Source organism: Phyllostomus hastatus, unplaced genomic scaffold (genome assembly GCF_019186645.2).
Source record: "Phyllostomus hastatus isolate PE091 unplaced genomic scaffold, TTU_PhHast_1.1 phas_contig_1, whole genome shotgun sequence".
Classification (NCBI taxonomy): domain Eukaryota; kingdom Metazoa; phylum Chordata; class Mammalia; order Chiroptera; family Phyllostomidae; genus Phyllostomus; species Phyllostomus hastatus.
Genome location: NW_025333498.1, coordinates 28,178,674 through 28,199,826, shown reverse-complemented (window position 1 = coordinate 28,199,826; position 21,153 = coordinate 28,178,674). Strand labels below are relative to the sequence as shown.

At 39.9% G+C, this 21,153-nt stretch overlaps 1 pseudogene; it reads left to right on the top strand.

Annotated features, from left to right (window-relative positions):
* Positions 1-16,100: 16,100 nt before the first annotated feature.
* LOC123817126 lies at positions 16,101-16,725 on the top strand (annotated as a pseudogene).
* Positions 16,726-21,153: the final 4,428 nt, after the last annotated feature.

The window sequence follows — 21,153 nt, the reverse complement described above, 5'->3', positions numbered from 1 at the left end:
TCATTTTCTTGGCAGACCTTGGATGTCTTATTCAATGCTCTGTCCCCTGCAGCTACATAAAGTCTGACACATAGTAGGAATTTAATTAATATTTGTTTATTGACTGAACAAACTGACTACATCTATTAAGTACTTGCTTCCAAGGCTATAAAATGAAAAGAACTGAGAAATCTAGAGAACATTTTTTAAAATGTAATTCTTGCCTTTCTTTTCTAAAATAGTAAATGTTTCTTAAATATTAAAGGAGCTGCTGTTCTTACAATTTTTCTTGTGAAGCAAGGTCTTGTCAACAAAGCCTACTTGGCCCTCCAACTAGGAATGTTTTCTGTTGATGGAAGATGACACCCACATGCATACCCGAGGGAAACCTGCTGGTACGCATCTAACTTTCACAAAACTTTGTTACATATTTATCTCTGACCAGATTTACTGCTGCTTTTTGTCTAATTTTATTCTAATAACAGTCGCTCAGATTGGACCAGCATATCGAAAAGTTCCACACCTAAACACACGTGCCCACACACACAGAGAACAGAACTCAGGCTGTAGTAAACATGTATTTCTAACAAAAGAACAAATCTGTGCCAGAGAAAGGCCTTTAAGTGATTTTGCCCAGACAGAGGACATTTGTGATAGTACAAATACACATATCACTGTGTATGCAACCAGCATTCCCTTGATCAAAGGCCCTAAACTTGCCTGCAGTTAGCTCATGTATAGACAGTGCTGTTCAGGTCATTACACTACATTTAAGCCTAGGTCTTCATCGACCGGAACGGGGCCGCTGTGGCGAAGCTGTGCCATAATGACAGCCCGTGGCACAGGTCTGCATCTGCCCGGCTATCGGCGTGACCTTGCTTAAATCACTAAACCCTGTGCCCTGGTGTTTGTATTTGTAAAACATACTTAATAATACCTGTCCCAGAAACTCACCCTATAAGGATGTTGTAAAGACAGAGGAGATTGGTGAAGGCAAAAAGCTCTTTATTTGAAAGGTACTGTTTAAATCACAAGTACTATTATTAGGGCTCTCCGCAGTTTCTCGGCTAATGGGCTGTGCAGCAGATGGGGCTTAGAAGATGTTTGATGTTATTGATATTTCCCTTGAAGTATTTTTCCTCTTTCCATTTCTATTTATTATTTATTAAAATTCTAGCTCTGATCTACATAACACAGAAGAAAAAACAGAAGTCTCTGCATTTGGGCTGAGTTTGTGAAGATCACCTGACCCAGACAGTTTAAAATGCATCACTCCAGTGTGTTTTTAAGTGCAGTGCGGTCTTAGTGCTGGGGCAACTGACACAGTTGGATTAAGCAGTTACAAATGTGCTAGGATTCAATGTAGGTGAGTGGATGGATTGTGAATTCTTTTTCTTTCTTTTAAAACACTCTTTTTTGGTGTTTGACATTTGGGAAACAAAAACTGATGGAAAAAATGTTAAGCCCCTACCTATATTAAAAATGCTCATCTAGGAGATCTAACACAAACACTTTTGAAGAGTATACACTAACAGAGTAGCATTCAATAGTGACCAAAGATACACCAGTCATTTACAATTCCACAAAGGAGGGTAATCAGAAAGACTCAATAATAGGGGCACTGGCTACCCAGAGATAGGAGAAGAGGGAGTGGTGAGTCAGATCTGGCAGGTGGAGATGTGACAATAGGAATAAAAAAGGTTTCAAAAACAGCCTGATTCATAGACTTAACATCATCACTGTCTCATGCCCAGGAGCCTCCACCGCCAGCTTGCTTTCTATTTAAAATCACCTATGGCCAAACCAATCTATTTTTAGTGTTTGTTTTAGTTTTCCTTTAAATACAAGTTACTTCAACAATTAACTCACTACAGTGATGCAACTTCAGACTGAAAAACACATCTAAGATTTGGGGAGGAGATGCCTGGTGAGACACTTTATTTGAGCCCAATGTGGTTTAACCCAGTTGCCTGAAGGATGCTGCCGCTGCGGCTGCTGAAGCACCTCTCCAATGAGCAGGCTGCTGCTGGACAGAATAAGACAGACAAAAAGGAACAGGTTGTGCCTGTTTATTGCTGCTCAGTGTTGTTCCCAAATAAATGGATGCTAATTGAGAGGGAGTGTGGCTTCAGATTTTATGACACCCTGGGTATATGTTAGGAAGTCTCAGGAGGGCTGATTTAAATTAAAGCTAATGTTAAACTCTGCTTAATTAGCATTGCCATAGCAAATTTCACTTTTCCCTATTAGGAGAAGAATGTGCTATGTTACAGTTCTCCTATTGCAAAATACTAAACTATATGATGGAGGTAAAGAACTGATTTGGGAACTGAATGACTTGCTGGCAAGGGAGAACCAGACAGGATGGCATTTTACTAATTAAGATGAGTGGTGTACTATTCAGATGGGAGGAACACAGAGTGGGACAGTGGAAAGAAATCCTCAGAATGACACCATTATTTTGGAAACTTTTATATATCAGATGGGGTTGGGGACCTATAAGCAATTCTCAATAAAAAATGAGTCAGTCCCTCCCAAACAGTCTGTAGTAAAAAGCATTAAAGATGCTGAGAGCTAAAACCCCTGAATTCCATGTAAATTGTGCATGCCTGATGGGAGTAGAGTAGAAAAAATAAAGGTGGAAATAGCCTTTACTTTAGCCAAAAATCAGCTTTATCTTTGACTTTTCTTAATCTCATCTCTGACACTTGCTTTTGCTTTATTCCCATTTACACATACACTGTGCAACCTTTATGCATCAGTTTCAGCTCCTTCCTTGAGTGCCAAGTAGGAGTGCCACACTGGCCTGCCAGTGCTCCAATCTGTTGGTGATTTCATCTGCAGCAGACATGGAAGTACAAGGTTGCTTGTTTCTGGACTGGCCACCAGACACTAAGCCCTGGTCATTGCATCAGGTACAACCAGGCCAGAGGGGTTTTCACAGATAGAGCAAGAAGTTGCCCAGAAAAAGAAATCCAAGCTTGAAGTTCTACATAAAAATGGTTTACTAAGTGATACATCCTGCTCACAGTCTCAGGAGGAAATTTCTGAGGATGACCACCACTCAGCCTGCCAAAGAGGACTATTGTCATCCGAGAATAAGAAGATGATTATCCAGCCTCTGATGCAAGTCAAAACACATCTCCTGCTCACAAGGAGCCAGCATAAAACAGGGACTGAGCTGGGAAAACAGGTGTGTTTGCACTTGGAGGAAGTGGCTAGGGAGATGAAAATGACTTAGCAGCTGGTGAAAAAGAGGATTGAAGCTGTGCCAGGCAAAGGGTGTTTTTCCCCTAATTATGCAAAAGCCTTAATTTCATTGATCATGTTGTTCTCTTCTTTCTCCATCTAAATAATATGAAGACTGTGCAACAACTCTTTTGGGAAGTCAAAAACATGGCCAGGGATGCTTATTAAGGGAACGCGAGGCAAGAAACACTCTTTAGTGGATAACCTTGCTGTTTTCACAGGGTTTGTGAACCATCCTAAGCTTAATTAGAAAAAAGTAAAATATGTAATAAAATGAGATGTAGGCAATAGAGCTGACAAAAATGGCATGGGAAGAGTGACCTCGTGAAACAAAACCCAGAAAACCTCTTATTTTATTTGCATTGTTATTTAATTGTTGGCATTCATTCATTTATTCCTTCACTCATTTACATGCATTTTGTGCCATGCACTGAGCTGCACTTTCAGGATACAAAGATAAAAAATGTGTTTTCTGCTTTCTACAATGGTTCACAATACAGGGCTTGAAAAAGCATTTCACTCTAATTCAATTGGGGTGGTTGTGGGGGCAGCTACTTAGATAGAACTTTATTCTAATTAAGAATAAAAGTCTGACCTTTCATGTCAGGTACAAATTCCATTTTTTAGTTGAATTCTTCAGATGATTTGTGAAGAACTTAGCAAATGATCTGAACTGAGGGCAAGGGCCTCGCTCAGCCATATACAACCACGCGACTCAGAAGGACCACCTCTCCTCCTAGACTTAATCTGTGATCCTACATGAACATGTAACCCAGATGTGATCCTCTTTTCCAAACCCAAATAAAGTAAAAGACCAAAAACAATAAGATAAACAACACCCTCACATTTCACACAGAAAGGCACTGCTTGAAAATGCATTAGCCACACCACTGCCCTTTGCCTCTGCTCTCCCCACTCAAGGAAGCAACACGTGCCAAGCGACCAAGAAGTTGAGGCAACCTTCTGACTCTACAGCTCATGGTTGTGAACCAACATTACACATCTCTCCACACAGAAACTGTATCCACAGTCCTCATAGCTGGAAACAGCAGTCACAGCATGAGGTTCCATGTCTCTGTTTGACTTACAAAGTGTCAATCATTGTGTGGTCTCAGATACATTGACTTGTTCACTGTTTGGTAACATTGCAATGACAATGTGTTTTAAATATATGCTGGAAGGACAATTTAAACACTTGACAGAAGTGAGAGTCGAGACAGACCATATTTTCCTTTCTGAATCTAGTATGCAAGAGAATCTGCACATACTGCCAGTGTTTTATTGTCATTTACATAGTCTTCAAATGTAAAAGTGCTGGCTAAGCAGGCTTTTGCTGGTTGGTTTTACCTTGAGAGCCTGACAGAGGGAGGAAAATTACTAGATGAAGAGAACAAAGGGGTCAGGAGCCTAAGGCACCAACCTCCAGATTTCATATTTATTTTGTGGCTCTCTGGATATGGCACCTCTCTCCTGTAAACCCACGCTTATCCCCAGGGTACTGTCCTAGAACTTACACCCTTAAAATGATTCATGCAACACTCTAAAAATGGCCCTCCACTTTGAGTAGGGGAAAGAATCTAAGGAGAATACAAGAAAGAAAAGATATAAAACACAGCATGGCAGGATAATTAAGATACTAAATCACGCTTTGTTCTTAAATCACTTTTCCTTCTTCAGCCCGTTCCAGAAAAATGGACATGCCTTTCAGACTCCTTTGTTCTAGGAGTCCAAATATATTCTTCCTGACTTAGTCTTCCAAATATCATGAGCTCCTTGAAGGTATTATCTTATGAGGATGATGAGAAAGAAGTTGGCCTGATAGAGGGAGAAGGTTTCACCTTCCCTGAGAAGAGAGTGTGGAGCATGCAACCTGCACCTTCCTCCACTCTCTGAAGTGGAGCTTCAGTAGAGATGTCCGCGGTCAGGTCATCACAGAAGGAGCAGGGCCGGCCGCTTCAAGGCGACCGCACTGGCTCAGAGACCCTATTAGTGGTGACCACACTGGATCATACTTGGCTCTTCTCCATGTTCTGGACAAAATTTAACTCTCTGGGAGGAAGGAAAGGGAACAGAATAGTGACAAAGTTTGGATTTCCTATCACTTTGTTAACTTACACAAAATAAAGTAGTATAACAATTCTTGATCACACAAATTTATGACTCCAAATTCAACAGTTTCAAATACAAAGTAGAACAACCACATTTGTTAACAGTTCATGCTACTAGGTATCTTTTTCTCCCAGGGAACATGTGGCTGCTGTTACTTCTTCTCTGGCCCCACTTTGCAGAGGAGTGCTGACTTCTCCCAGAGCTGTATATTAGAGTCAGTTATTTGGGTCATGATTTTATTCCACAGTCGTAAATTGAATACCAGTTTGTGATTGTCAAGAACTTAGTTTTACCTTACTGATTAAATGACAAGTTAGCCAGCCACAGTTCTGAGGATGCTGGTTGGTGACTCTTGGGTTACAGATGAAGGACTGTGTTACTCACAGCACAGCAAGCAGCATGTGCAGCATATTTCAGTCTGTTCTTCCTCATCTTCAACCCCTACAGCGGCAACACAGATGGGCCCATATGGATGCCTACACATGCAGTGGCTCGCATTTCAGGAAAGGAAATTCGAACTGAGGGAACTTGAATCTTTAATACTGGACAGCAAGCATGCCTATCTTCTGCCCTGGAGGGAAACACTATCTCTATTTTCAAAAACTGCTTGCAATATTAACCTCCTTAAAAAGACATTCCAGGGCAAAGGACAGTTTATGTCTCTGCTCCCAAGACATACAGAAATGTGAGGAACACATGGAAAATTATCTCCCAGCAGTGTGAAGCTTTCTATAGCACTTAACAAAGACCAAAGAAACATGACCTCATCCCTCAGAAAATCCACTGAAAAATCAATCAGCAGGTGTGGAGGTTATAAGCAGAGAAATCCACATTTCAGTGCTTCTCTTGCTGTGATTATAAAACAGGAATGAATCTTCCCACTCATGGCTTATTTTGAGTAATAAAGGAAAAAAGAACAGTCTGACAAATGCTTTGAGTTCTGTAATGGATGCTCTAAAATAGAAGATATAGTATAAAAACATACTGAGTTCTGATCACACCTTTATTCTCTGATATCTTTGGAGGAAATGTGATAAACATACAGATATTTAGTCTGATAAAGTGGAGATGCTGATTTTTTTCATGGTAAATATAAGTTTAAGGCATCAGTTTCATCAATTTATAAAGCTGACTAGATATGTTTAAATACTCTGTTCCTAATGAAATCACTGTTTAGATTCCTTAAGAAATCAAACAGGTCTGCAGTCTCTTGACCCCATCACTTTCCAGCTGGAAAAGAGTACCTGCGTGCGATCCCTGGGTCCTCCTTACAGTGTGTCCTCCCCACACCCCTCATCATCTCACACAGACTTGGCAGAACTGCCTCTCTATCTGTCTCCCGCTAAGGGGCAGCTGATCTCTCCATTCTCCCAGTCTTAACTCCCTCTCTGCTGCCTAGCGAGTTTTGACATAAAGTCAAAACTAGACTTTATACTTACAGATACAAGAATCATCAGACGACGCAGGCTGTATTTAAAAGTTTACCTAAATTCAAATATAGAATCTTCAGCATTCTGTGGTTAATTTATAGCAATTGATTTAAAAGATGTCCTCAATTTTCCTGAAGACAATATAAATACATCTCATGTGCTTTATGACCCTTACAAGAGAATGCCTAAGCATACACACCACATCTGGTTAATCAGACCGTCAGGGACAGAGTCCAGAAACACACATTTTAGCAAGTGCTACAGGTGACTCTCATAGCCACTAAAGGCTGAGAACCACTCCTTTAATGTAATTACCAATAGAACTTCAATAATTATGTTTATATTCTAAGAGTTAGAATACAAGACAGAAGCAAAGGCCACTCCTTGAAAGGCAGAAAAGACAAGAAACAAAAAATATTTTTTAATTCAGTAGAATGATTTCTATCAACCAATGAATGCATAAATCAGTGGAACAACAAATTGGTGTTTCTCTCTCCCCCTAAAAATCAATAACAAAATAGAATGATTTCTAAAGACCAGATGATTTCTAAAGAGCAGACTTAATTATATATGGAAATAGCCTGATTTCCTTTATGAAAAGGCAAGGAATCTGAAAGGATTAAATAGCCAACAATAAGAAAATAGTTAATTATTTTCTATAAATAAAATATAGTACATCTACTCAATGGAATATTCTGCAGTTGTTATAAATGATCATTATGAAAATTATTAAGCAATATAAAAATATCTATAAGAAACTGAACAATAATATAGAGAAAAGGTCAGATTATGGTTGAGTCCATTCCCTCCATTTTTTTTTCAAAAATACATTTCATGTTGTATTTCCCTAAAATTTAAAATGAAATTTAGATTGCAATAGAGATGGGACTCTAAATACAGCTTCTGACAAATCTACCAAGTAGGTTTACACTAATTTGGGAACTATTATGAAACAAGAAAATAGGTGAAATTTTTTCACTCTAACACAAAAAGATCCCTTTATTTCCCATCATCTTCCCACTAGTATCCAACCGCTTATCATTAAGACTCTTAACTCAGACTAAAATTGCAAATACTCTTTTCCTCCCTCTCAAAAATGGACTCAACTGCCTGCATTTTTCACTATCTTAAGAGGTAATACAAAGATCCACCCTCCAGAAAGTACCTACATTTCCCCTCTCTAGAAATCCATGGGTCATCTGACCTAACTTAGAATTCACAATAGATTTTGCATTGCAGTACAAAAGCCACTGATTGACTGTCAAAATTAGACATATTTGGGAGGGGGGTTTTTTGTTGTTGTTGAAGTTTTCTTAGAAAGAATTCCTTCCCTCTACTTACAAGTTGAAAATGATATTGAGAATCTCAAGAGTAAATACTCTTCTTAAACCATCTCCTTATTTTATAAGCAGTAAAATAATATAAATAAAATCTGTGTCAGGGGTGCCATGCAAGGTCTTTCAGGAGGTATACTGCACAAGGGTTCAGGCAAGCATTTGAGTGGCAGCCAACATCCAGCGGGAATTCTGCTCACTGGATCTGTGCTTTGTTGATGTAACACCTGGAGGAGGGGAGGGTACATTTCTCTGCTGGGAGAAGAAATCTGCTGTATGTTTGTTTATTTTTAAAGCTCCTTGATTCCATGATGTTTACCCCATCAGAAATGCCTGCCCAGGAAAAACTTCAATATAACAGAAAACCTGTGCATACAGAATACAGAATACAGAATAGTTCCCTTTGTTAGTGTTCATATTTTTCTTGTTCTTCTAACTATATTAGGATACTAATGAGCTGAATCAGATGCTGCCAAGACTACTCCTAGAGCTCAATTTCTTCAGGGCACACAGGTCCCTGAACATAGTCTGACTTATACATATTTCCCTGACATAAGGGCAAAATCCTCAATCTAGCATCTGTCCCATCCAAGCACAATTTCAGGGGAGTTCAATAATAATGATGCTGGTGGCCCTGAAAATGGCATAACCCCTTAATGATGTGGACTAGATATAAGATGGCACTATGTACCTACCATAAACCCTCTCTATTTATGAACTTTTAACTTCACTTGTACTGTATACAAGTGCCTAACACAATACCTAGTACAGTTGTTTACCTAATGAATCATCATATTATTATTACTATTATTGTTTCTCATCTAAAATCTGAGTGAAGAGGAAATCAGTCAAACATTAAATTGGAGGTGGGGAGATCCCAAAGTAATACATTGAGTAAGTTTCAGAGTAATTATAAAACTTTATTTTCCACTTAGCTAACTCTTACCCAAATTAATGAAAGTTCATACCATGTGTAGTTTTGAAACCATAACATGTGACAGTCATGTGTCTGTACAGCTGTCCTAAACCACCACAAGAGACTGTTTCTATCACCAAGCTCATCTTACAACTGCTACTCATTTTTAGTCACTGGTATTTTTTACAGAGCTGCTCATTTTCAGCACTTTCTAATCCAACAATTTTTTCCAGTTTCTTTTTATGTGGAAATGCTTTTTTTTTAAATTAAGTGTATTTTGTTAATTATGCTTTTTATGTTTGTCCCATTTTATCCCCTTTGACCCCCTCCACCTGGTGCCCCCATTCTTTCCAGCAGTCCCCACCCCTTATTTCATGTCCTTGAGTCATACAAATAAGTTCTTTGGCTTCTCCATTTCCTATACTATTCTGAACCTCCCCCTGTCTATTTTGTACCTACCATTTATGCTTCTTATTCCCTGTACCTTTCCCTGCATTCTCTCTCCACCTGCTCCTCTCTAATAACCCTCCATGTGCTCTCTATTTCTATGATTCTGTTCCTTTCTAGTTGTTTGCTTAGTCTGTTTCATTGGGTTATTTTTAGGTTCAGTCATTGATAGCTGTGAGTTTGTTGCCATTTTACTGTTCACACATTTGATCTTCTTTTTCTTAGTAAGTCCCTTTAACATTTCATAAAATAAGGGTTTGATGATGACGAACTCTTTTAGCTTTACTTTGTCTGGAAACACTTTATCTGCCCTTCCATTCTAAATAATAGCTTTGCTGGATATTGGATGTAGGTCGTGCTTTTCATCATTTTCAATACTTCTTGCCAGTCCATGCTTGCCTGAATGATTTATATTGAGAAATCAGCTGATAGTCTTATGGCACAGATGGCAAACACAAAGCCCACAGGCTGAATCTGGCCCTCCACCTTGTTTTATCTGGCCTGGCACCTTGTTTCTATCCGGTGACAGTGTGGAGCTCCTTGCACCTAGTTAAGGAGTAGTTACATTTATGCAGTTCTAAAATTACATTCAGCCCTTTGAAGGCAACCTAGAGGCTGATGTGGCCTCCAGTGAAAATGAGTTTGACACCCCTGTCTTATGGGCACTCCTTTGTAGGTAACTCTCTTCTTTTCTCTTGCTGCTTTTAACATTCTCTCTTTATGTTTAACCTTTGGCACTTTAATTATGATGTGTGTTGGTGTGGCCCTCTTCGGGTCCAACTTATTTGGGACTCTGAGCTTCCTGGACTTCCTAGAAGTCTATTTCTTTTGCTAAATTGGGAAATTATCTTTTTTTTTCAAATAAATTTTCAATTTCTCGCTCTTCCTCTTCTCCTTTGGCACTCCTATTGTTGGGAACCACCCTGCCTGCTTTCAGAAGCTGTAACCCCCACCAAGGCTAAGGCTGAGGGAGCGACCTTGGACCGTAAGCCACTAAGGAGACAAAAGCTTACCTCCCTGGCAGGAGCACCACTTCTGCTCCTTTTACTTCATCCATAACTGGCCCCCAATGCTTGGTTGGTTAGCCAATGATGGGTAAGATTCCCCAAGGGGGGAATGATCTAAGAAGGGTATGATCACGTGGGAGGCCCCCAAGAAAGGACTTTGGGGGGTACAGCAAAAGGGGGTGATGGACAAAGCCTGAGGCCTCATTCTGTCTGCGAGAAGTCTCCAAATCTCTTGGCTGCCTTACTTCCCTTGCTCCACCTAAGCCTGCAATGACAGAGGGTGGCACAGCCCTGTGCTAGAAAGGGTGAATCCCCTGGGCAGTCAGGCCTAAGAAAGAATATGTAAAATCCTGTGAAACCTGCTTTGTTTAGAATGCTCTCAATTAAATTATAAGGATCCAAGCAAGAAGGAATTTTGTTCCTCAAAGTTATACAGTTCTTTAGCTATCAGACCCTGACTCAGAATAGGCCCTCAGAGTTCTTTATTATCTATTATTTGATCCTTACTGCCTGACAATGATTAATGAGCTTTATCTGTATTCCTGTGCAAATGAACCCAATAAAAGCCCATTGAGGAACAGCCTCCTGGTCCTTCTCCTTTGAGAGATCGGCCACCTTTCCTTCCCAAGCAGATCATGTCTTGGTAGACTTATTCTCATCCATGGCAGCCAGAGCGGGGGGCCGGGGGGGGGGCCTGTGGGCAGAGCTCCCCCACCACCCTATGATTTTGGATGTTGATACATTTAATGTTGTCCCAGAGATTTTTTAAGCCTTTCCTCATTTTTTTGAATTCTTGTAATCCAATACTTTTAAATTCAATAAAACTACAACTTTCATTTATATTATTCAATATTTAGTGTCCATTTGTGGAGTTGTTATCAGAAAAATTTTTCCATGAGCTCAGCCTTGGTGATTCAAGCAATCTTGAATACATCAAATCATAGAGAAGAGGCAGCCCTAGGATTAACCTTTGAAAACAGTCAGTTTTATTCAATCCATCAATAATTCAGAAATTCACAACATCTCAGAAACCCATAATACTAACCATTGAGTGTTAAGCCTGAAGGAAAGTCTGAATTGAAGTTTTTGAGGCTACCAGTCTTTCCCAGTTCTACCTGGCTCTATCTCCAATCAAGGCTCAAACACCATGCAGCTCATGGAATTCTCTTGGGTGTCTCCAGGCTTGGGCCAATCTGATCCTCCACCTAGACTTGCATACTTTCAGGCCACAGTCAGAAGCTACAGAATTTATAGAGATTCTGGGAGTTAGACTGGCATTAGGCTCTTTCGCAGGGAGAGAAAGAGCATACCATAGAATGGAAGTTGTCAAAGATTCACCAGAAATAGAATGAAGGGAAGTGATGAAAAAGTAAGGGGAGCCAGATCACAGCCCACTCACAGGGTGTGGCACACAGCTGTACACGTGTGCCTAATGTTTCACTTGCGACACAGTTGTTGATTCTTAAAGAAATTATTGTCAGCCATCTACCATGTGTAGAAAACATCTTTATGGATACAAAGAAACATGATCTAACAAGTCCTTCTGCCCTCTGGGCAGCACAGCATGTTTGCCATACAAAGACCCTAGGCCCTGGCAACAAAGATATCTGAGTTCAAATCCTGATCTGCCATTTACCATCTATGTCCAAATTACTTAGTCCCTCTGTGACTGCTTTGTCCTCCAAAAAATATCTAATGTACAAGGTAGTTGTCAAAATGAAATGAGAAAGCCTGGCTCAGTACAAAATAGTCACCTAGTAAAAGATAGCTTCTTGCTCCTTATCTTCATAAGAATTGGAAAACTAGGTGTTAAGGTAATAAAAAGAATCTCCTTGTTTCCAAGATTAGCCTTTTGTGGATCTGCTTCACTTCAAGACAGTCTAATTAACACCCATTCTTCACCTTCACCCACATGTTCATCAGTTTCAGGAACAGTTAATAGGTAGCAGGAGGCCACAGAGCAGATCCAGCCTCCCAATTCTGAATCCCAATTTATACTTCTGAGTATCTGTCTATGACAAACAATTTGAGTAAAATGAAAACACAATGCTTTATTTGTAGTTTAGACATATACATACAGATCTTCAAATCCATGTTCCGCATCATCCTTCTAGGTTCCAACACAATAAAAATATATTTCTAATGAAGTATTTACTCTCAATTTATATAGCAGATATTATGCTATAGTACAGCTGCTTTTTTATGGAGTGTATGTACTTGTTTTTTTCTTCTACAGGTCTTTATAGGTCTTTAAAGAAATAACATATTATAGACTTTGCAATGTTGTTTGCATATAACAATAAACTAGGGAAATTTTTTGAATAGCGAGGCTTGGAACAAACCTCAGACCAATTAAATCAGAGTCTCTGCAGTGATACCCAGACACTGGAGGGTTCTAAGTCTCCCCAGATGATTTTAATGAGTAGTCTGAGGGAAGTGGAGTGGAGGAGACATGAGACTTCTCTCCTCCTTTGTTTACTGCACTTCAGAGCTGTGTTCCCCACTGATTAGACACCGCTTGGGATTTTAGAAGAGCCACAGTATCTCTTGCCAGGAAGGAGCCTTGTGAGTTTGCACTGACTTTCCAGCCCCAGCCTAGAAGCATTTCCTATGATGCAGCTGTTCGTTTCAACACTCCAGATGACTTGGCCTGGTCCTGAGTCCTACTGCACTGAGCTCCTCTCCTAGTCTTGTGATAAAAATGCCCCATCTCATGCTTGTAATAGACTTTGTTCTGTCTGCTAGTCCTCCAGGTCTGGTTTTCTGGACAGAGTTAGAATCACCTGGGGATCTTGTTAAAATGCAGATTCACCAGATTCAGGTTGGGAAATGCAAAGGCAAGGCCCTGACATTCTGCATATTTAATAATCTAATGGTGCTGATGCTACTGATCTGTCAACCACACTTAGGTAGCAAATACATAGATGGTCTTTTTCATCTCTAAAATCTAGGGCAGAATTCAATTCTGTTGTTTCAAGTCCTTTGTTCTTCTGTGAGACATTCTTTTTCTGAATACTGATTTTATTTATTTTTAGAGAGAGGGGAAGGGAGGGAGAAAGAGAAGGAGAAAATATCAATGTGTGATTGCTTCTCACATTCCCCCCCACCCCACCACTGAAGACCTGGCCAGCAATCCAGGCATGTGCCCCAACTGGGAATTAAACCCGAGACCCTTTGGTTCATAGGCTCAATCCACTGAGCCACACCAGCCAGGGCTGTGAGACATTCTTTGTCATTTCTAGTCTGTTGGTGTTGAGTCTTTGGGTGAAAATGAATCCCGCAGTTAAACCATTACTTCTCTGGAAAAGCACAATCCATTCTATGAAAACCCACTTTTACATTCAGCTCACAGGAAGCACCAAGGTGAAAAAGGCGAATTTCCTGTATAAATAAACTGATAACTACATCTGGAGCAGCATATGCTGAGTATCAAATGAAGGTATTGACCTGAAATGGCAAATGCACGACAACCACAAATATGTCCCACTGTCTTTCCTCTGGAGCCTTTGGCAGATATCGTTGATCATTCATGACATTCTTTCTTTTTGAGTTCACAGGTAGCCTTAGAATCTTTCCCAACACAGAGACCTACCTGATGTCCAACTTTAACATCTGTGATATGGACATAATGAGAGATCAGAGGAGGAAACCATCAACTCCAAGTAGGAGCACTTCCCTAAGGGAATTGATTTTGATTCAGCCTGGCCAGACAATTTAATAGCATCTCTTTCTTTGTGACACCAACCTGCCAGTAATAATAAGTGTTTAAGTGTTCATGTCATTAAATATTCATCTTATCTGCAGCTATGTAATTGTAATGTGTGTTTTATTAATACTTCTTATGAAACCCTTGATTCTCATCTTCCTGGTATACTATTAATAATAACAAAACAACAACAATTTCAAATGGTACTCAGACATTGCATTGGTAGAAAATCCATTTGTGACATTTTTGATGGGCTCAGCTCCTGCTGCTGACTTGGAGAACAGGGTCTGGAATTTGCTGCCACTCTTGCTCCACAATCTGTTTGCCACTATCTAAAGAACATGGTCCCTTCCTGACTAAGTTGTCTGTTTCTTTGTCAGTTGGTATTCACTGTATAAGTGAGTGGCTTAAATCAGAACTTCGAAAATGTTTGAATTTTATGAACCAGCAATATTTTCAATAAACATTTGGGGGACCAGTATAAGGTTGTTAATCTTTAATTTGTTTAGCAAAGATATAAAATCAAATAACAACCATCCACTAACACTGTTGTTTTATTTTTAAAAACCACATATTAAAACAAAAAAAGTAGGAGAAAACTAATCTCTGAATTAAAAAAAACAGTTCTTTAAAGTGAATCAATTTAGTTTTAGAAGATATCAGTGCATTAGCCTTCTCATTTCACATGGTCTGATTAAAACTCTATCATAGACAACAGTCTATACACTTTCCTTTGGGTACCACAGGCTTACAAAACTGAAACTTTTGACAGCAAGTTATGTTTTCCTCATCAACAACAAGGACTAGGGGCTCTGCTCAGGAAATGAATTGGCTTTTTTTGAATGAGGTTGAAAACCAGTATCTGCTAAATCATTCCTGCAGATGGTCTGCTTTTTGTGCTCTGTGCAGTAGACACCCAGCTGTTCCTGGAAGGACAGCTTCTATTTCCATTTGTTCCACCTCGGGTTCCTTCTTCTACCTGCTGATCCACATTGACCCACCAAGGCCAACCAGTGTTAATTCTCTCTTTTGTCTATTGAGGAAATGCCAGTCTATGGACAAAAATAAAATTTCTTTTTGCAGTTATTCCAGAAATAACTGAAATGTCTGATTTCCATCAAGTTGCCACATACTGCTTTCCACTGCACGGGCTGCATTTATGAACCCATTTATGAGCAGCCCACACAGTGTAGTTACCTAGAAAAAGAACAAATTTCTGAGTCTTGGTCAGGATCCATTTCTGCCACCATTTTCAAGAAGTTGTGATAGCTTTGAAAAGATAGCAAAACTTTGTTTCTCCCATGTTTTAAAAGTGATTTCAATAACAGTAAAGATGAAATCAGAGAAAAGACTTTTGGAGTTAGAGATATATTAACTTTTGAAATCTTTATTAGTCGTCAGGCTGTGGAAGCAATGGCAGAATCCCTCCTCCTGAGTCATAACAATGGATGAATCATAGGGAAGAAAATTGAAGGCCTCAGACACCAGAGCTCAGGCAAGAGTGAAGTAAATTCAGGATTGGAAATATGATCATTGAAATTAGCTCTGGCTGGCGTAGCTCAGTGGATTGAGCGCGGGCTGGGAACCAAAGTGTCCCAGGTTCGATTCCCAGCCAGGGTACATTCCTGGGTTGCAGGCCATAACCCCCAGCAACCGCACATTGATGTTTCTCTCCCTCTCTCTCTCTCTCTCTCTCTCTCTCTCTCTCTCTCTCTCTCTCTCTCTCTCTCTCTATTTCTCTCCCCCTCCCTCCCTTCCCTCTCTAAAAATAAATAAATAAAATCTTTAAAAAAAAAGAAATCAAGAGTAAAAAGCCTCCAAGTTTCTCTCCACAACAAGCATGGGCCATGCTCTCGCTCACTCTTTTGCTGCCACCATCTTGGCCCAGTGTTCCTGCACAAAGAGCCCTGGGAAACCAGATAAATCATCCCTGCTCCAGAGCAGGAGTTACCAGCACCCCAGGCTGAGACATAATCTGGAACAGAATCTGACAGTGATGAGTCAGTACCAGAGCTCGAGGAACAAAACTCCACACAGGCAGCCACACAACAAACCCAGCTGGCATGAAGAACTAGTCAGTAAAGCAAACAGAGCCAAAATGAAAAGAAGGCAGGAGAGGCTATGACCAAACTAAGTCTTCAACAGGTTGCAGGGGTTACTAGAGTACCTATCCAGAAATGTGAGAATATCCTCCTAATCATCACAAAAGCAGATGTCTATAAAAGCCCAGGTTCCAATGCCTGCATAGTTTTGGAGGAAGCCAAGTTAAAGGATTTATCTCAACAAGCACAGCAAGCAACTGCTGAGAAATTCAAAGTTCAAGGTGAAGCTGTTGCAACCACTCAAGAAAACACATAGACTCCAATGTACAAGAGGAGAGTGGAGAGGATGAGGTTGATGAAACAGGTGTGGAAGTTTAGGACATAGAATCGGTCATGTTACAAACATGTCAAAAGCAAAGGCAGTCCAAGCCTTGAGGAACAACAATAATTGTAAATATAACCATATAAAAACAAGGACTTTTTTTTTTGGTGTTTCAAAAGAGTAACTGCAGCTTGGTCTGAAATTTGTATTGCTTCTATCGTTAATAGAGTTACAGCTTCCTGTGGGATGAAAATAAATAAAAGAAATCAAGAGTAAAGCAGAAATAGCACAGAAACACAGGCTTTTGGAATCTGGTGATTACACCCAAACCAGGAATATAGTAGATCAGATCTAGGTCACTATTTGAGGAGCAGGCGCACAAAAGACCAGAGATAAATGATTGCTAAGAGGTGCCATGATTCACACTTTCTGGTAAAGAAGACTGAAGAAACCTTAAATCTAACTCTTGGAAATCTTTTCCTCTGTCATCTCCAGTCTACAGAATAACTTCCATTTGCTCTGTCTATCCATTTGCCTGTCTGTAGCAACCACCCTGAAAGAATGATGAAAGTCTCTGAGACTAATTCCACACACCGAACTGGTCCAACCATATTGACTGAAGCAATACCTTGAGAAAACGAGTCCATAAATTAAGTCATCTAGTTCTGTTTGTAGATATATCCTGAATCTAATTGCGCTTAATGTCTCAATAGTGAAATTATTGATGTGTGGAGCACTGTAAGTAGACTTGTTCCTGTCGCCTCTGATTTTTATCTGAAACCCCAGAGCAAAGAACAGTGTTAAAAAGCTCCCATTATTCATACGTTTGTTCAGGGATCACCCCCAAAAAAGGTGATCCAGAAACTCAAACCAAAAAATAAAAAGGGGCAAGGCGATGAATCTTAAAAAGATTATAGTAGTGGAGATGTTCAGAGAGAGTAATCAGAGAGAAGGCATTTTCTCTAGCCATCTTGCTGTAGAATTTGGGAGAGTAATCACAAGCACACAAGGCATCCTGCCAGGTGAGGGGGGAGTTAGCCTGGCAGTGTCCACTAGAGTAGGTTGAGTATAGAGACTCTTCCCTGGAAGAGTTTAAAGTCAAGAGGCTGGCCTGGTTCTGACTTTGAAGACAGAGCCAGGAGAGAGGGTTGTCACAGAAGTAGCCCACACTTCCACAATTCAGTAGAGCAATGTCACAGGTTTTCTGGTGAACACCATGGGAGAGAACCAGGTCTAAGTCAAGATTCCAAAACAAAGACCCTGTATAGGATATACTGTTGATGCAGGGTCTCAGGGACAATAGCAAGAAATCAGAGAGAGCTTTGTTCATGCCAGGGACAAGTCCAGTGTCTTGAATAATGGGGCCATGTACCCTACACAGAGGCCTTCCAAGTCAGATTAACACTCCAGCAATACACCTTCTGTTCCATACCTCTGCTCCATTCTCACAACCCTGTACACATGTCTGAAAGATGCAGAGTTTCTGTCTGCCAGTCCTGAAGGCCCTGGTTTCCTGGACAGAGCGAGATCACCTGAGGATCTCATTAAAATGCAAATTTATCAGATTCAGGTTGAGAAATGCAGAAGCATGGCCTTACAATTCTGCATTTCTAATAATCTAATGGTGCTGTTGCTGCTGATCTGCCAACCATACTTAAGTAGCAAAGACATAGATGGTAACACAATGAGATGAGGACAGGGGAGTGGGAATGTAAGCCAGGAAAGAAGTGAAGAGGACTACCATGCCCCCTGTGTGCCCCTTGCCTCACTGCAGTTTCTGAGCCCAAGCCAGGACCAAGCTGGGAAAAACAATTAGTACTTCTTTAAATATAAAAAGACTTTTTAAAGTGATGATGAAATGAATTAAGTTGATTTTTGTTTGTACCATGCCAAGTTAAGTTCACGTCATGTCATGGGCTCAGTTGTGTCCCACCAAAATTGTACATTAAAGCTATAACCCTCAGTTCCTGAAGATGTGACTGTATTTGCAGATAGGGCCTTTAAAGAGGTGATTAAGTTAAGATGAAGTTATTAAGGTAAGCCTTAATCCAACATAACTGGTATTCTCATAAAAAGAAAAAATGTGGACACACAAAGAGACACCAGGTGGGGAGGGAGACATGTCTGCACAGAGAGACAGCAAGAGGGCAGCCATCTGCGAGTAAAGGAGAAGGATCTGGAGCAGATTCCTCCTTCATGGTTCTCAGACGAAACCATCTCTGCCAGAACTCGATCTTGGTCTTCCAGGTCCTCTGCAGAACTATGAGAAAATAAATGTCTGTTCTTTAAGCCACCTAGCCTGTGGTGTTTTGTTATGGTAGCCCTAGCAAACTAATGCATCAGTAAACCAGTGAATGGAGGGAAAAATTTTCTACTTGTTAACTTAAATACTATATGTCTTAGAGCTGCAGAAAGCTTCTGACCCATACCACTATCAGACTTAAAATTAACCTAAAAAGTAAAATTAGAATTCAATTCAGTATCTATGTAGAAATTTTACCATCTTACAGAGGAAATGAACTTCTCTATCTTCAAATCTTCTAACACATGTCTGAAATATTATAGCCTCATACTGTATCATCATGTCAGAAAAGTAAACAATTTCCCCTACATAAAATAAGTAAACATTTCTCATTAACATAAATGTGTTTAAGTACTACCTTCAAAGCTTAATGTTTCTATAGCTAGAAAAGAAGGGAATATTTTGACAGTTCAGTTTGATACCATTTATTTAAAAGTTTCAAAAGGGACTGGTGATTAAGGTACAGCACTTCAGTGAAAGTCTTCTCCTCAGACCCTTGGTCGGATTTACTATCCTACCACTTTATGGGTGAACTGAAAACCTGGTAGACCTCATGTCCAACTATTTGCTAAATATCTCCACATAAATGCTCTATCAGCTCCTGAACATCAGCTTCAATAAAACTGAACATCTCCATTAACATGGTCCTATTCTCTCTACATCATTTTGTCTAGGTTCTAATGTGGTTGAAAAAGACTGAAGAAATAACATCCTTGTTTGCAGCAGCTAGAATGGTGCCCAGCACCACCATTACTCTCACAGTCACCTGCAAGACCAACTTTCCAGTCCCACAGTTAGAAACCCAGTAGCACCTTCAACAACTTCCTTTCTTTAGTTCCCCCATTTTTATCAGTCCCTATATTCTCCCAATTTTATAGTCAAATAATTATTCCTAACTGATCTCCCTGCCTCTAATCTCTGTCCTCTTCATTAGATTAGTTTGTAATATTTTGTTCCTCTCTGTATCCCACGTAGTAGTACAAAGTCATTTTTTTCTGCTGAATTAGAGCTTTCAGCTCTTAAATAACCATTTCCTCTGAAACCCCAGAAAGGTGTGTATATTCAAAAGGTGTCTCCTTTAGTCAACAGAAATCAAAAATAAAAATGTAACAGGAAACCCCAAGTAATCAATATCTAAGATACTTTTATCTTCAAATATGTATAAGGCTCTACAGCTCTCCCAGCTTCAGTACCTCCTATTTCCAGAACACGCAGCTGCCTTTGGCCAGGAGCACCAACTGGGGCAAACCTTCACCAGCACACTCTCTCCCTGCGGGGCCACCAGCTGGACTGACATTGTTTCTTGTCTAGGCAGCTTCTCGAACCAGCCTCGCTGCACTCCATTTAATTTCATTCAGAGCTACAAACTCAAGCCCTACAAAAATTTTCCCTGATTTTAGAGGAGACCCAGGTCCCTATAGGCCTAAATGAACTGAGTTTTTTACTCATTCTGATTTTTATACTTTTCTTTCTTAAGAGAGACTGTGTCATGTGGTAAGAAGAGCATGGGCTCCAGCATTAGGCAGGCCTCAACTCAAATCCTGGCTCTACATTAGTAGCTGTATGACCCTCCTCCTCTGCTCTCTCACCTATAGAATGAGAATTAAATCTACTTCCTGGTATGTTTGAGATGATTCAGTAAGATAATGTATTTGTATATAACAGCTAGTATGGTGCTTGGCACAATGAAGTTACTGCATAAATATAAGTCTCTCTATCTTCTTTATAAATATTTGTTTTTCACTTTCTCACCTTATGCCATGAGTACCTTGAGAATCTTGGAAAAAAGCGTGGAGTCCTGCCAGTAATGACTTTAGCTTATATTGAATATTGTCATAAAGTTTCTTTGTTTAATACCTTGGACCATAATTACTGTAGAGTCAAGGATTCAATTGGATATTTTCCTCAAGTTTTTGGGTGCATCTCAATTGAAGAGAAGTGTAAGTGCCCAAATTCTTTAGCCTCCTGTTTCTTTGAATGAGAGTCTTGTTACTATAGGAAATTTTCTTTACATACAATGCCAAATAATAAATTCTTCTTTCCGTAATATAAAGTCATCCTGTGTGGCTGTCTATTCAGAAGTGGTAGAGAATGTCATGTCTCAAACTCAATTCTGTATTTCTTTGTGTTCTAGATATGTCATTAACCATTAAGCACCTGGCACAGGCATAGCACTTCTAGGTGCTATGAAGCTACAAGTTATGTGCCAGTCATGGCTTCTGATCTCAAAATGCCGGAGTAATTCTATAGCAATTCTATAACAACAGTGTGTGTAAGATATAATTAAACTGCCTTTCAGAGTCTCAGTGC